Source organism: Lissotriton vulgaris, chromosome 8, assembly GCF_964263255.1.
Source record: "Lissotriton vulgaris chromosome 8, aLisVul1.2, whole genome shotgun sequence".
Taxonomy (NCBI): Eukaryota; Metazoa; Chordata; class Amphibia; order Caudata; family Salamandridae; genus Lissotriton; species Lissotriton vulgaris.
In genome coordinates this window covers 1,421,591,752-1,421,610,044 of record NC_141696.1, presented here as the reverse complement: position 1 = coordinate 1,421,610,044, position 18,293 = coordinate 1,421,591,752, and positions in this window count along the sequence as shown.

Sequence of the window (18,293 nt, the reverse complement as noted above, 5' to 3'; positions counted from 1 at the left end):
TAACATTGTATGGTTCTGCTCAAATATTCCAGGTTGAGGCTAACAATATGATGTTCAGGGTTTCCCCTGCCGTGTGTGCTATTCAGATTTGTCTCCATATTTTTGCTTCAATTCGTCAATCTACCAGATATGGCCAGTGGTACTCAAGCAAACACAGGCTGCTTGGAAGGCAGAAGGTATTGTCAGTGTCAAGGGGGTCCAAATGTCAGTGCTGTCGCTATGGGTTTGCAGGTTCCTTAATAACAGACATTAGATGGGAGGCTGGGAAACGATCCACAACAGTGTGCATCAAGTGGGGACTACACAAATACATTTTTAATTTTTAGGCACAGAGAGGCTAAGTGGTGTGTCCAAAATCACACGATCCCGAGCCAACCTCAGTCTCTAGGTTCCAAAGTCAGCAACGTAGCCACTAATCCATAATAAAGATATGTATTACTATAAACCAGTTGTTTGTTTAATGATTTTACACGAGAGCTCCTTGCGCCACTGGTACGTCATTTTTTCCAAAATTAAAAGTGACGCACTGGTGGAGCAAGGGGCTTGTAAATAATCCCCAGAGATTTTAGCTAAGAAACACAACTTAACACTTTGCCATTTACACTAGTCACATTGTTTTTATTACTAACATAACCATAAAAGAGTAAAATGTGATTGGATCCAGCCTAGTCCAATCTTTGACTTTTATCATTGGAACAATGTGTGTTTTCTCTACTTCCTATTAATGAAATGTACCAGAAGAAGCGTGAAATCAGATTGTGACACGTTCACCAGGTTCAAATACTATTTGTTCAATTTCCTATTACAGAACTCATGGTAATGGTGAATATGGTTTTGACCTGATATTACTTTTTTGCACCAATGTAAATTTGTCTTTATGTACTCATGGCAAAGTAAAAAACAAATATATATATGTATCTTCAATGCAGTAGGTATGGCTTGTTATTTATGTTGCATACAATAAATGCTGATTTTTTTGACATTTTTTAGAAATAATACAATTGTAGAATATATTTGAATTCTACAAGATCCGTATATGTACTTAAAATATTGTAACTATAAAAAGTAAATTAAATTGTGTACCTTCTAAAGGGATATCAACATATTAAGTTGTATTTTTTTAAGTAAAGTGCTACTGAGCTATTTAGTTTAATACTGCACATTGTGTAATTGTATTGTAGTAAAAGTTAATTCGGTATAAAGAGAGCAGGGGATGATTGTTGGTAGGATTCTGTTAGCTATTTTTAGTTGTTATTTTTAAAGCAGAGTGGAAGTGATACGTTGGTTCAATTTATTTAAAGTTAGTACCTTCAGATAGAAAATGGGTGCTGTGAAGTGTTGATTTGTAGTTCGTTTTATGCTATTGTAAAGTCCATAATGAATCTTGTATAGTGCTATGTGTGATTCTTGTTAGTTTGTGTGGAGTTTGTTAAAGGCTCTAAATAAAGTCACCCACTTGCGGCACATTTCTTTCGAGGCCTGCAATCCTCAAATATGCAGACACCTTGTTATTGTGGCCCGGTTGGGTGTTAGCAACGGGGCTCAGCGTCACAGATAACGTCAACCTAAAAAGGTGGACTTTTGCTTCACAATCACACGTCCTTCTATTTTTGCAAAAGACGAACGCATGGCGAGGATTTTTGTGCACTACTGTACCTTTCCCAGGCCCTGTCTGCCGCCCACACGAACAGAAGGTGCGGCCTTTACAAAGGGTTTATCCTCTCGATGCATTGAGAGCCAAGAATAACAAGAGGCCTTGTCAAACACACCAGTTTAAGGCGGTGACAGATGTGCAAACGCATTCTCTGGCTGCCAGCCCGTGCTATTTAAGCCCTATGATCCTTTAACGAATTACACTGCATGCCCTCGAGATCAGAGGATGGCAGGCCTACATCAGCAGCATCGTCCCATGGGTGCCCATCGTTTTATCTGGATGTAAACTTTCCAAGTTGTTTGTGAGACAGTATAGACTCGTCGCAGCCATGGGCCCTCGTCCAAGGAAGGACATTGACGCCCTGGCTGATGTCTAAATAATCTGTGATTGCTTTCAAATAAAGAAATCTTTTTTTGTTTGTTGTTTTTAATGAAACCCCAGGACCTTTGTCTGCTCCTAAAAAGGTTCTGTCCACATGCACAAAGAGGAAGGGGTCCTTTGAGGACCCCTCGTCCTCTGCAAATCGGTTACCACCTCCTTCGAGGTGGTGAAAAAATAATAATGTTTTGCGACCGTGTACATACCATAGGAAACCAGCACTTGGAAAGGAAGTCCTTACCACGCTCGTTCCAAATATCGATTTGTAATGGTTTCCTAAATCCATCCAAGGATTCAGGAAACCTTTTTCAAAATCTTTACATAGGCTAAGTGCATTTCAAAAAGGGGTTTATCTATCGTAAGCCCTCTGATTTACCAAATCTGTGGGTTTACGAACGATCGATAAAACTCTTTACAGATGTGACCCACTGTGACAAATTTGAAAAACCCAAACATTTCCAGCATTATCTGAGCAATGATTTGATTGGCAGAAGCAATTGTGATATGGGTAATATGAACTCATTCAACTGGAACATTAATTGATACAACTGTAAAGGCAGTCCTGATTTCAATTTGTAACTTTAGACATGATATCAAAATGTTATTAGTTGAAGAAGAAACGTGGGATAGGAATTGATGTGTCCAGTGACATACGTCAATAGTGATAGTCAGGGTAGGGTGCTTTACTAAATTGTAGAACTGATGGCTTGGCCCTGTTGCCCACTTCGAACGGCTGATCTCCTGTTTGGGTTTGCTATTCCAGGAAAGTCCAGAACCTCAGTCCTTGAGGTAAGCCAGCCTCACAATTCACCTCCCAAACCCTGCACTAGTCCCCATACCCATTTTATGCAAATGAACAGTCAACATTCGGACAAAATCCCCACCCACATACCACTCTCTAGCCCACTTACCTTTCCTGCAACATTAACACTCCAACTCATGCTCACCATTTGCACATTCCACAGTTATCCATTCTCCAGGCATAGACGACTTAATCACTATACACAATCTGGATGCAGTCTTCATCATTGAAACATGTCTCACATCCACCTCCCTCGACTTCCTTGATCTCATTGCCACATGCTACAGTATCCTGCAAACAGATTGCACATTCTAGACAGGAGGAGGACTTCACAATCATACCTGGCCTTCCACTCTTAGGGCTAGATGTAAACAATATTGTTCCAGTTGCAAATGGCCTGATTTGTAGACTCGGGCCGTTTCTGAACGGAAAACAGCTTTTTCAAATGTATAAAATGCAAAATATAGTAACTTGTTATTAAATCGCATTTTGCATTTGCAAATCGGTATTTGGAAGGAGCGTGTTTCGGGCATTCTTTCTAATTACCGATTCAGTACTGTATATATTACTGTTTTGCATCAAATTCTGATCGCAAAACAGTAATACTTTACCACCCGTTTAAAACCAGTGGTAACCTATCCCCAAATGGGAAGGGATCATCCAGCGACCCCTTCCACTTTGAGAATGTAAATAATAATACTTGTAAGAGCAGGTATTGTGCCCAGGGACCACTGCCTACTCTTAAAAAAATTAAACTTCAAGGTTTTCTTTTGAAATGGATCCCGTTTTCCTTTACGGAAATTTGTCTGCTTTTAAAAAAAAAGATTGCTTTATTGAAAAAAATCACAGATTTGATGGGCTGCTGACCTAAACAGGCCACCATTCATGTGATGGCTGTGATTCCTAATGGTTCTTAAACTGTGACCTACCATATTAAAATTCATGAGGCAGGTCGATTTGCTACCCACAAGGAATCCCTAAATAAAACTCAAGGATGTCATAGATCAGAAATACAGATTACCTAATTGCGATTCAGAGAATCATTCTCACCAACTAGCTTGTGCCAGGCATGAATGCAGCACGTCTCGGCACCCTCTTCAGATCACTCCTGTACCTGAGGAAAAACAATAGAGGACTGGATCTGCTATCTTTGACCAGAGTGGAGCCCTGAGGGGCTGAACCTGCCCTGTCTTGCATCCCGGACAGAGAAGTGGACTCCAAGTGTCATAAGGCTGACCTCCTGTTCCAGCTGCAGGGACACAACAAGCTACAAGAGGTCTTGCTTGCAACTGCCAAGATGCCCAGGGGCAACTAGACACTGCTGATGGTCTCTGCATGACACCGTGTGAGCCTCTAGTGGCTCCTATGAAGTCCTGTGGGGCTTTAGAAGTGTAACCATGTGGTGAATTGAGACCTAGCATGCTTTGACCTGGATGAACCTGGTTGCTGTATCCGACCTGGCCTCCATCGCAGTCAGGGTCAAAGTTCACCCAGGCCCTGGTATACCGTAATCAGTGACTGTCATTGGCACTATTACTACTTGAAAGTAAATATCAACTACCTCTTATTGGACTTTTGGCATTGTGGTGTAATTTAGTTTAGTTTATTTTACTCTATTCTTCAAATTTAGTTTGGGATTTTTATTGTTCTGCATTTCAACTTTATTACTCACTTGGCACTTATAAATACTTCACACATTCCCTCTAAGCCTGTGCCAAAGCTATCAGGGAATTGACCTCAGGTTTACTTAGTGATTTGGGGTTTACCTTGACAAGGGTTGTGATTATTCCTTGAAGTGGATAGTCACCCACTCCAAATAATAATCCAGTTTCTTACAAGGAGTCAGAGCATATGCACTGCACATTTGCAACCGGAGCAGAGGAGACAGGTGAGCAAACAATATGACTTTGATTGCCGTAGAGGGTTAGGGCCTGGTAGATGTCTGCAGGTGAGTGTATGTCTGAGTGTTTGCCGCTAATGGCCACCTGTAGCTTCTGCTCCGTTACTCCCACAAGTAGAAAGGAATATAGATGCCATGATAGCGGCTACCTCGGCCATAATAGTCGCCCTCCTTGGCATATCAAGGAAATCCTCTGTATGATGGTGTCCACCTCAGGTTCTGTTTCCCAGGCCAGTTCTGAAATCCTGGTGGCTCTGGTTCCTCAAGTCTCCTGCCGCGGATTGGCAGCATGGTTTGGAGTGACCCACAGGTCATGAGCAGGAATCCCGCTGGGGCCAGCGCAACCTTTCAACCTTCGGAGGTCAATAAAGTAAGCACTCGTAAATGGGATACTAGCCATGACTTTTATTTACCAGAAACAATACAGGAGTTATTATTATTATTATTATTATTGTTATTATTATTATTATTATTACATTATTAATCTCATTATCATTCTTATTAATATTTGACCTTGCTGGTGGAAATACTCGAGAGCATCAGAAGATAACAAAACCCAATAAGCATTGGCAGCTGCATACTTACTTTCTCTCCACTTCACACCTCGTGCACTCATTTGAATTGAAAGCATTCTAGCATTTTCTCAAACTTCTTGTTATAGATGTAATCCGTGCTTTAGTACTTAGAAGAGTACCCCCACGTACACGTTGTGCAGATATGCTTTTAGTATGCGTACTCTACGGTACATTGTGAAATATGTGTCCTAAATAAGCAGAGTTTCCGAGTAAGGGTGTCTTTCAACACATGCCAGGTACGGGTGCGGGTTCTTGGCATTTCACTGACACTGTCAGGGGCTGGAAGCCAAGAGCTTTGACAATAGGGGTTTTCATGTTAATTTGTTACAAATGGGTTAGGTTCATTCCCCATGTTCTTTTTGTTGATGTTGCAAATGAAAGGCATTTGCACTTTCTTAAACCCATCATGGCAAATGCTCTTCATGCCAATCACTTGTCTACCTTTTATAAATGCACCAACCTCCCCCCTCCTCCCACCAACACCAAATTAACCACTTCTTCCGCCGTTCCTCTCCTCTCTTACTTGAAGGAGTCCTGCTCTCTCCCCTGCTTTGTATCCCCATTTCTTAAACCCTCTTCCTCTCTCCCGTCAGTTCCCTTCCTTCTCTCTCAACTATAACTGTTTTCTTTCCCCAAGGATTCCACCCATTTTTATATGCTGGAGCCACATTTAGCTTTGCACCCTTTCACCGATGTAAAGTCACCAAAGTGACACAAACCAGAAAAGTGTTAATTTGTTAATTACTTTATGATGCAAATTTCATTTTGCGCTGGAAAGTTGTGTAGAACTAATGCAAAGTAGTATTTTGCACTGCCTTGCTTTACTTTGTGCCAAGGGGGTGTCCTATGGGTGGTCCATGAATGTTCCAACACTACTATTCATTGCTTTTGATGCAAAGCCCTATCTACTTTGCACCATAAAAATTATACCATCTCAAGGTAGGCAGAAAATAAGAGAAATGTTTTTATTTTCTAACTGTGTGCTGCACTATAAGGCACAGATACAAGGTGGGAACACTTTTGAAGTTATTTCAAGCTAGTGGTTCCCAAACTGTAGTCCACACACCCCCAGGGGTCCGTCACACATTTCCAGGGGGCCACAAGCAACAGTTTTAAAACCACTGCAAAGTGCTTGACTAATCAGCAGTTTTCGGACAACAATAAAAGGATTAAGATAACTATGGTGAATAATGTACCTGCTTGAATGAGTTGGGAGTTTTGTCCAGTGGTAGCTTTGACTCATCTATGGGAGCACAGATGGTTAATAGGCGTGCGGCAAATAGTGTGGACCGTGCATTTAAAAAAATGAAAACTATGGGCCATATAATCAAGAAAGGGAGATACATTATCGCCGCTTTTATCGGCAGGAAACTGCCGCTAAAGCGGCGATAATGGGCTTGATAATATGTCCTTGTGAATTCCCATAGCAGCCCAGGTTCTGGTGTTCACCTAGGCTGCTATGGAAATTTACAAGGGCATATTACAAAGCCCATTATCACCGCTTTAGCGGCAGTTTCCTGCCGATAAAAGCGGCGATAATTTGAATTGAATTGAAAAGGTTCTTCTATAGCGCATGGCTACTCGGAAGCATCCCAGCACTTGATATTGAACAGAAGGAGTTGACAAGGAAACTAAAGTATGGAGAGCCAGCTTATCTATGTCTTGGGGAACAGTGCTGTTTTTAGTTTTTTTCGAAATGCAAGCAGGCTGGGTTCTTGGCGAGGTGGGAGAGGGAGAGCATTCCACAGCCTGGCTGCATTTCGCGAGAAGAGACGGTCCCCTGATCGGGCTCAGTTGGTCCTGGGGATTATGGGAAGGTTTTGCTGTTTTGAGCGAAGATCCCTAGATGGTTTATATGGTCTGACCATATCGTTTAAGATGGGAGGGCCATTCCCATAGAGAGTTTTATGGACCAAACAGAGGGTCTTGAAATGGACCCGTTCCTTTATTGGGAACCAGTGCAGGGTCCTTAGCGAAAATGCCGCTGATGTACGATGGCTGGTACCAGTGAGTAGCCTTGCTGCGGAATTTTGGGCAATCTGAAGTTGTCGGGTGACTGAAATGGGGGCTCCTAGGTAGAGTGCATTCCCATAGTCCAGCCTTGATAGAATGAGGGACTGGACTATGGTTTTCTTAGCAGTTTCGGGTAACTGGGGGAGAATTTTACGGATTGTTTTCATTAAACCAAAGCAAGTAGCCACTGTCTTTCTTGCCTGGATTTTGAAAGACAGTTCCGTGTCGAGCCAGAACCCGAGGCTTTTTATCTCAGATTTTGGGATGGGCCCGGGCCCCATGCAAGGAGGTCACATAGAAGAGGTGTTAAAAGTGGCCTTCCTTCCAAGCAGCATCAGCTCAGTTTTCCCCAGTTATCGCCCTTGCTTGAAAATATGGCCCTGTGTTTTATGTGCCTAGCTCAGTGGGTTACTGCTTTTGTCGCAGAGATTCGTTTGTTACTGTGCAGTTAATAATCTAGTACAGCGAGCTTTGAACTGCCATCAAGGAACTGTATGCAAACTACATGGTACAAATTAGAAAGTTATGTATGTTTCCCAGTCTTTCATTATCCTGAGGCTGCTAAAAATGTTTGTTTGGGTTGAAATAAATTCTTAATATTAAAGGCAATGCTAACCACAGTGTTATGTGTGAATCCTGAGTTTGTACTTCCCTAGACCAAGCACTCTTAACAATGCCTACCACTATGGATTACATGAATCCTACAACTCGTAGTACCCTTTGTCTTTTGTAACATTTTCTATACATTGATTTTCACACGTATGATACATTGTCTCTGTATGTGTGTGCTGTAAAGCGCTCCGACACCCTACACTGGTATGAGGATGAAATGAAATACTTGTGGCAGAGGGGCTATGGAAAGATGAGAGGCACTGTTGGAGGGTGCCAGTGAGGGAATCATTGAAGAGCCCAACAAAGATCGTCGTTTCCTGGAGCACAGTACGGTCATCATTTACTATGCATTAAAAGCTAATACAATTCAATATATAATGACAAATCTGTTGTAGAATGCACCATATTTTCCCTCTTTGTAGTGCTCAGGCTCGCTCACTGCACTTGGTGTGCAATGTACAGGGAATGGTCTAACATTTGCCAGTGCTGCTCTGGGTTTCCAGTCCAGCCCTGGCAGGTGGCGCTTATTGCATCATAAAAACAAACACTGGAAAGCTAGTCACTGAGATGCAGCACCAACCTTTCCATTAAAATATTGAGCTTTTTGGACACTTTTTTTTCAATATAAGATACTAAAATCTTTAGTACTACGAGTATTTGTTTGGTGTGTACGACTGTGTGTTAATGTTTTTCAAATTACTGTTTTAATGTTTGAAATTTTAATCGTACAAATTGCTTGGGGGTCCCCAGCATTCAGTATTGACTAAATGGGGGTCCTCAGGAGTCAACAGTTTGGAAACCACTGGCTAAGCTGACAATAAATAGACTAACTTCAAAGACTTAGCTGCACACCTTTACACTGCAGTGCGGGACACTAACCAGCCTGAAAGTGCACCAGGGCTGAGGAAGACAGTAGCAGCGTGTGACGCTAGCAGGCTCTCTCCCTTGCAGGCAATGCAGCGCAGCAACTTTGGTCGCTGCGCTGCATTGCATGAAATAATAGTAAATTTGCCCCTAGCACTTCACCATATACTCTGGTGCTTCTGCCGGTGCCTATACCCTTTGAGCCCGATTCACAGAATTAACATAAGACAAAATCCTAAACGTACTACTTTTGGTGTTCACAGAAAGCATTTAGTAGTAGTAAAGTTAGGATTTTGTCTTAAGTTTGACTAAAGACAAACTTAAGACAGACTTAAGTTAGGATTTTGTCTTAAGTTTGTCTTAAGTCTGTCTTAAGTTTGTCTTAAGTTTGTCTTAAGTCTGTCTTAAGTTTGTCTTAAGTTTGTCTTAAGTCGAACTTAAGACAAAATCCTAACTTTACTACTACTTCTGTGAATACCCAAAGTAGTAAGTTTAGGAGTTTGTCTTAAGTTAGTTCTGTGAATCGACCCCTTTATTTATACCCCTGCTTATTCAAGTACTCCTACACATTCCCTAGTACCTATACACTCTAATTACTTCTCCTACCTAGGGCCAATAATTCTACCCCTGCCTCTAACTTTAACTCCTGTACCTAAAACCCCAGAACCTCTACCTATACCCTAGTTTTTTTGGCCCCTACCTACTCGCTGATACCTCTTCCTCACTTGTATCTTACTACCCCTCCCCCTTCCTATATCCTAATATTTCTAACTCTAAGAAAACCCTGGGAGCATTTACCCTATCTATGCCCTAGCATCCCTGCCTCGACCCCTGTACCTACATCCTAGAACATATACCGTTACCATGGCGCTCCTCATGCGACTATGCCATAGTAACTTTATCCCTGTATAGACTGTACCTCTGCCTCTTCCTTTAAGCTAGTACCTCTGTGTAACACATAACCCTAGTTCCCCTAAACCTAGGTATACACTGGAACATCTTCCTCTCGCTTACCCCTTAGCCATACCCTTTTTCACCTTAAATTGTTTATGTAATTGTCTTGCATCCATTTTCTAGAATTTATTTTAATCATGTTTCCTGAGATTTTATGAGGGAAACCCTTTACCTCATCTTGTAAATTAATCCAGATGCAGTCTCCCCACCCAGGGGTCGCCCGATTGACGTTCTTTGAGTATTTTTCCTCAAGACATTAATCAACACAAACACAACATACCTATTCCTTTGAAAAAAAAATCACAAACTCAGATAGTGTTGCACTGCACCGCACGAGCATCGCGCACATGATAGTAAATATACTCTTTGCTCTCCAACACTCATTAATGACGGGGATTGGGGGAGTATAGTTCAGACGAAAGGGTATTAGGTTGTTGTTTATGCTGTTCGACGTCAATACCAACCTCTGAATTACCTCCCGTTTAACTGTAAAACAGGGTGGCTCCAGTACGGCATGAAGAGCAATTGAGTTAATATTATGCTTAAACAAGCATTAGCAAAGCCAATTAGTGAGATGTTTGCCTTCTGGTGTGCTGCTTATGAGACATGCAAAAGTTGCTCAACAGAAGACAATGAGGGTTATTTAGTAAGTTTTCGAGTGGGTGCTCGTGTTAGGAAAAGCGCCGCAAAGCAGTGCTTCAATTTGCTTACTGAGGGTGCAGCGCAAAAATGTACAGAGCCATGTGGGCGCCTGCACAACCCTCAGCTCAGAGTAAATCTGTGCCGAAATGCTAAACACCAGAAAAAGTAGATTTCTGGCATACACAACGAAAATCATCACTTCCTGTAAAAAAACAACTCCAGGGGGCATTTTCAATAGTTTAATGACATTGGTCATTTCTAAAGCTCAAACCAAAAACTAAGGGGCAGATTTACGTTGCCTGACGCATCTCTGCAAATCGGCAGAGATGCGCCAGGAAAGATACGTCACGGAAATCCATCCTTGCGCCACCCATGATGCACCGCATATGCGTGACGCATCTTTTGGCTCACGGGCGGCGCATTGCTGGAGTCGCGTCGCAAGCGCGACGCAACTCCTGCAATGCACAGGGGCCACCTATACATTACATGGTGCATCACAGGAATTGACGTAGCAGCTTTGGGAAAGTGACTCAGTGAAATCTTGTAGATTTCACTGAGTCACTTTCCAGGGGAGTTCCTGCGACGGAACGCCCTCACCCCCCCTGCGCCGAAACACCTACATGAAACCTGAAGCAGGTTTCATGTGGCGCAGGGCCTAACACCGTGACGCATCTACATAGATGCGTCACGTTGTAAATGCCTCGTAGGGATGCGCCACGTGACGCGTGTTGCGTGTTGCGTGACGCAACAGCGGCGTAAACGTGGCGCAAGGGGCTCGTAAATCTGCCCCTAAATTGCTTCTTTGAGCTTAAAGATAATCAGAGCTCATATTACACCACCTGCTGCTCCTTATTTTACCAACCTCGGAAGGATGAAAGGGTGAGTTCCATTGTGAATGTGAGCTGCAGGTTACAATCAGATGATGCACAGCCACGGTCTGTGCAGGTAAAATGGGTGGGAATATTAAATAAATAATTAATGTTCCGTAATCTGACGAAATCCCCCCCACTGCTCTGACTTGCACAGGCCGCGGCTGGATACTTGCCAGTTGCAATCTGATTGCAACTGGCACGTATCTCACTGTGGTGCATACTATATTAAAGTACAGATTTAAATCACGTTATTGTTGTCAAAAGCTAGCAGGTGCAGTAAATGCTTCTAATTATCACTTGTAGAAGTGGGCATGCTGCAGAAATGCAGGGCTTCCGGTGGGACATTCATGCAATATATTGCAAGTGTGTGTTTGTATGTCTACGTGCAAAACCAAATGTACAGAAACAAAATCTAGTATCACTGCAAGCTATAACGAAATACAAATTAAAGTCTTGATTGCTTTTCCCGTAGAATGAAACATGACTTGAGAAGGAAATATGTTACTTTGAAATTTTATAGCAATCAATGTCTGTGTAAAACTATGATTTTGCAACCATCTGGAATATAGACATACATCTAGTAGGACTTACGTAGGTTTGAACCTAAGAGTTTTCCCTCTGCAGCCAAACACAGTCCCTATGAGCTACAACAATGTATTCTTTTACTGAGTATTGTCATTTAATAATAATACTGTAACATGCTTCCAAATGGACCTAGCCAGTCAAAGAAAGTTTCATTTTGACCGCACGGCCATAAAAGTGCATACAAATATTACAGATACATTTGATACAAATGATACAAAAGAGAAAGCAAAAAATAGCAAATGTTATACTAAAATTCCTTCATAGAACCAGGTGTGCAGACGCAATTTATACAGAGTTTGCGATTCAGCAATAACTGAGCTCCCTCTTGTCAATTTTCAATAGTGAAATAGTGCAAGCATTATTCAACAATGAATATGTATTTTACATCATGGTGAAAACCATTGTAATATCCCTCACTATTAATTAATATATAATACAATTCTAACTTTGACTGATGGCACAAGAATATATTTTTAAAAGACACATTAGAAACGTTTGAAGCATAACACATTTTAAAAAAAAGGTGGATATGCAAAACGTCCCAGAAAAAACTAGAAGTTTACGAGGCAATATTCAAGCTATGGGGATATACAAAGTGGCAAGACAGCCTAATTAGTGCACATTCAATTAAGGCTTTACAAGATTCTTTTTCTTTAAGATGCCCCAATGGATGCACCACATCGAAAATAGAAACCTGAAGTGGCAAACACGAATAATGGATCCGTTTCCTGTTTGAGGAGTCTAAATACCTCGATGTGATGTCTAATCCCTAGATTTCTGCAGAGCTAAAGGACCCACTTGGACCTTGGCCTTCTATAGGCAGAACAAAAGAGATGAAGATCTGATTCTTCAACTGTGTCACACCCTGGGCATTGTAGTTTGGGTGCTCTCTGCCATTTGTTAGTGAATGCTCAAAGCGGGAGCACCCCATGTCTAAATTGAAGGAACAGTTTCTTTGCAAGTAGTGGTTGTATACTGTCAAGTGCCAGCTCCAGCTTATATTGCTGTTTGACATTTAGAAACCTGGAGGTCAAGCTACTGGGGTTTGTACCCAAAAGAAGGGGTAACAGTTATGAAAGAGCGCACTGCAAGTATAAGGTAGGTAATATGTTCAGTCCAGATTGGTGCTCCAAGGAGAATATGAGCCGGTTACCACGACTTCACAAATCAAACCACAAAATGGTTCAACACAACAGTTCTGGAATTCTTCTGAGCACTCCCATTATAAATAATCACAGTCCTCCAGTTCAGATATCCTTAAGAAGTGCTCCAATTTAATACTTCTTCTCAAGTTAGTGATTCCACACCACGCAGCCAACACGTGTTTCCTCTTGTCTGTACAATGACATAAGACTTCTTCAGGGCTGCAAGTAACAATAATACAATTTTCCTTACATTGAGTTGCCCTTTACATCTTGCAGCAGCTTCTTACAATCAGATAAGGTTAAAGGGATACACCCTTTCTTCACCATGTTTCTTTGTGATAGAGTATATAAGGTAACAGAGTCCATAGCCAAGAATAAACCAAAGTCACCCAAGGTGTATTAAGAGTGTGCACGCGTGCCATTATGGCAATAGTGCTAAAAGATTAAGGCTCTATCTTGTGAGAAAGATCAAATTATTGTGGAATAATGAGGCAACAACTACCTACCCTCTTCCTAAGTCCAATAGGGGGTTTAATATCCAATCGAAGTACTCCAGAGTATTACCACCATTGTTCTTAGATCTACAATATAAATACGAACTCCTTATCAGCTGTGGTACAAATACTAATGGTCTGCATAATTTAACTCAAGCGTACAATAGCTCCTCAGTCTCAAAGTAATATCACATCATCCACATCTATATACAGCAAATCTACCCACTTCACAGCGTCTCCTCCTATAAAGGTCACTCACCATATTTCTCCTCAGTAAGGTTGAATATGGTGTAAACTTGCAGATCGGTGTAATTGGGCATCGCAGTATCTGAAAGTAATTTTAAAATCAAAAATAATACCTAGAACAACTACATCCTGGACATTGGTAGTCAATTACCTTAACTCTGTTACTTTATATACTCTATCACAGAGACACATGGTGAAGAAAGGGTGTATCCCTTCAACCTTATCTGATGAAAAGGGGGGGCCCTTGGCCCCCCCGCCCGCATGGCAGCGCGGCGATCCCCTCCTCCCATGCCTACCGGTGGTGTGGGGGCGTGATCTCCCGGTGCCCAATGGTACGCGGGAGGTGTGCCCCACAACACCGGTCGGCCGGCGCCCAACCCCTGATCCGGAGGCGTGGTTCAGTCTTCCGGGTCAGAGGGACGGGCGTCGGGGGTGAGGGAAGGGGGCGGCCCACCCTCTCCCCGCGTCCCTGGGAATAAAGGAGGTGGGAGCGCTCAGGTGGCCCTTCTTGTCGCCTGACGCTCCCCCACACTGGTCGTGCCCCGCGCTCGGGGCCTCCTAATTTTCTGTTTTCTTTTTCAGATCAAGGATTGCTGACTGGAGTGTGTGGTAGCGCGACGTTGGAAGCAGACAGACGGAGAGTGGACCGTAAAAGATCGAGGGTGGTGGATCTGTAGAGTGCAGGACACGCAAGTCATCGACAGTAAGAGGAAGCGGGGGGCTTGCATTTCATCGCTTCGTGTGGCCGCCTGGTGGGTCTACGTTAGAGTTTGGCCACCCCTAACATTCGGAGTAGCCAGTGTTGCAGTCGCTGTCGCGTGGTGCTCATAGCCCCCTGCACATCCTCCGTCTCGTGAAGGTACAGGGCGCACTGGTTGCGAATCTGATCTGTGAGTGAATTGATCAATTGTAAGAATGCCAGGAGCTAAAGCTAAGGGGTCAAAGATGGAGTTGATGTTTCAGGCCATGATGTGTAAGATGAATGCCATGGACAAAAGATTGAGTTCGGTTGATGGCCTAGAGGCCCGTATGATGAAAAGAATGGATGATATCGAAGGCCCGCGCGGTAGGCCCAAGCGGCAGATTGACGCGCCTTTACCGGAGGGGGTTTCCGATTCCTCGCCGAAAAAGGGTAAGGCTAAAAGGCCAAGGCGCAATGCTTCTGCTCCTACACCGGTGGCGGTGCCCGCTACCCCGGAGCTGGTATTCCCGGCCCCCTTGGCACCCGCTCCCGCATTGCCAGCAGGGACCAATCCTGTCGGGCCGGCGCCATCTGCCCCAGATGGCACACTCCCATCTCCCCCAGTGCCGGCACCCTTGGCACCGTCTGTACCGGTGGGGCCGGCAGCAACACCGGATTGTGACACTCAGATCCCTCCTGAGTTAACGGCCCAGATAGCGGCGATACTTCCTTGGCTACAGAAAGGGGGTATGATGCCCTCAACGTTAGACCATGCCGCGGAGGCGCAAAAATGGTGGAGAAGATTAGGGCGGGAACAGTTACAAGTGCGGTTCCGGCCTCTGTTTCTCCCTCTTCTGCAGGTTGGGATGCCGCTCGACGGAGCGGAAGCGATGCAGGACCAGCCCCGGCGCCCGGTAACAGTAAGGAGGTAGCCCTGCCTCTCTTAGGAGACGGGACGATTCCGTCTCGGAGCGAGGATTTAGGGCAACATGGTTCTCGAGCGGTGAAAGAGATGATTTGGGCGGGAAAGTACATATATATTTTCTCTTTGCTGTTAGACAATAGGGAAATGGAAAATGCCAAAATGCTAAAGGAATGGATGCACCCTAGCAAATGGAGAGTACAGTGTCCGAAGTTTAGGGTGGAGGAAACACTGAACAATTGGATCAGGGCCTTCTCCATTCTTACAGCAATCACTGTTTAACGCCCTCCAAACGTGCATGCGCAAATGGCGTGCTATCAGAGCAGGATTGTGGGTTGGAGCGAGCAATATGCCGGGGACGCATGGAAAGAATATGACGTGAATTTCAGAAAGTCGAAGGAGTTTGACTTGTCATTGTCATGGGACAAGGTGGACTCACTGTCATGGCATAAGCAGTTCGGAGGGGGCACGGCCCCCACCCAGCCCGGGACCATAGCCAACGTGTTCCCCGCAAAGACCCAGCAGCCCTTTCGGGCGGCACCAGGGAATGAGTTCACAGGGAAAGGTAGGGGGGGCGGCGGGAAAAGAAAAGGTGTGTGTTGGGATTTCAACAAACGTTCCTGTACTAGACCCGCCGGCACTTGTAGATTCAGACATGCATGTGCAATCTGTGGTCACACCTCTGACCCCGAGACGACATGCAGGAAAAATGGTAACCAGAATCAGAGAGGGGGAAAGAAACCTGAATAGTGCAGAGAGTCGGGTTAGCCCCTCCCCGGTTAACGTCCTGGCAATGATTCCATGGTTGAACAGATACCCAGACCACGGCGCAGCTGTGTTATTGCAGGAAGGTTTCTCCCAAGGTTTCCGGATCCCGGGGACACATTGGCAGTGCGCACTGTAGGAACCAGTTATCCGTACAACAGAATCCTGCGGTAGTTATGGCTAAGATTCGAAAATAACTGTCCCTGGGCAGGATAGGGGGGCCATTCCAGGAAGTCCCAGTGCCGAATTTTGTCTGTTCACCACTAGGTGTAGTCCCCAAGAAAGAGAAGGGCGAGTTTAGATTGATCCACAACTTGTCGGCACCAAGAGGGGTGTCCGTGAATGATGCGATAGACGAAGCAATTTGCAGTGTGAAATATGCCTCCTTTTATCAAGCAGTTGAGTTATTGCGGGGATTGGGGCGGGGCACTCTCATGGCCAAATCTGATATTGAATCCGCCTTTCGTTTGTTGCCGGTGTATCCTTTGGATCACCACCTACTTAGTTTCGCTTTTGAAGGAAAGTTCTATATGGACAAATGTATGCCGATGGGTTGCTCGATCTCTTGTGCGTACTTTGAGACTTTCAGTTCCTTTCTTGAATGCGTCATGAGACAGGCCACGGGCCATAAGCAGGTTATGCATTATTTGGACGACTTCCTGTTCTTGGGAGCGGCGGGGACTTCGGAGTGTGCCTGGGGATTTTGCGTGCTCATGCGGGCTCTCGGGGTTCTTTTAGCGCCTGGGAAGACGGTTGGCCCGACCACTTTTTTGGAGTTCTTGGGTATCGAGATTGATTCTCTGGAGGGGTGCTTTAGATTACCCGCAAGCAAAATATCGAAGTTCAGGGCGGCATTGCGCCAGTGCCTTCAGAAGGAGAAAGTTACATTGCAGCAGCTACAGGAGACGGTGGGCCAATTGAACTTTGCATTGCGTGTTCTCCCAATGACACGCCCCTTCTCTCGATTGCCCAAGCCATGAAAGGTTTGAGAGAGAAACATCACCGCACTAGACTGTCAGCAGAGGTTCGCCAGGATATGCGGATATGGGTAGCATTCCTGGAGGATTTCAATGGCAGAGTAGTGTGGCGGCCCACCCCCACGTCATCGGCAGAGTTGGGTTTATGGACCGACGCTGCTGATAGCGTGGGCTTTGGCGCCATCCTGGGCACAAAGTGGGTCGCCCAGAAATGGCCTGAGGAATGGGGATCGTGGGGATTAACCACCAACATCGGTTTCCTGGAATTGTTCCCGATATGGGTGGCATTGATGGTCTGGCCGGCGCACCTTAGCAATCGGTCAGTATTGTTCTGGTCGGACAACATGAGCGTGGTAGAATGCATTAACCAGCAAGCGGCGCGGTGCCCATTCCTACTGCACTTAGTAAAGGAGATTGTGCTACAATGTTTGAAATGGAACGTGACCTTCAGGGCCAAACATGTGCCAGGTGTTCTCAATAATGCAGCTGATGCCCTTTCTCGCTTCAAAATGCAGGTGTTCAGGGAACAGCTCCCTGCAGCGGACCCATCGCCAGCACCTTTCCCGGTTGCTCTGGCGGATTGGTGCCCCAGACTACCGTACTTCGTGGCATATAGCCTAGCCCCACGGACCAGAACAGCATACGAAGGGGCGTTCTTGTCTTATTGTACTTTCCTTGGGCAGGGTTGGGAGAATAACTGGGCACGTGAGGACAGTTTTGTTGCATACCTAGAGCTGATGCACAGGGAAGGGCGCTCGGTGGCAGCCGCAAACAGACACAGGGCTGCTGTTTCATTCTTTGCTCAGGCCAGGGGCGTGAGGGACCCTACAAACATTTTTGTAGTGCGCAAAGCGTTGAGGGGCTGGCATCGCATTCAGGGACACTCGACAGATTCGAGAAAGCCCATTGGGCTGGTAAGGCTTACAGCCCTGTTAGCTCTTCCTGATGTCTGTAGTTCCCCTTGGGAGGTGCTGCTTTTCAAGGCGGCGTTCACGCTAGCGTTTTATGGGGCCCTGAGATTAGGCGAGCTAGTAGCCGCGTCCAGAGTGGACAAAGAGGGTGGCTTACAAGTGGCCTGTGTGGGGATCCATGCCGACACCATGTGTGTAACGATTCAAAGATCGAAGACCGACCAGGAGGGAAAGGGGGAAACGATAGTGCTTCACCGTGCTCGGACCAACCCTTGTTGCCCAGTCTCACATGTGGAGGCT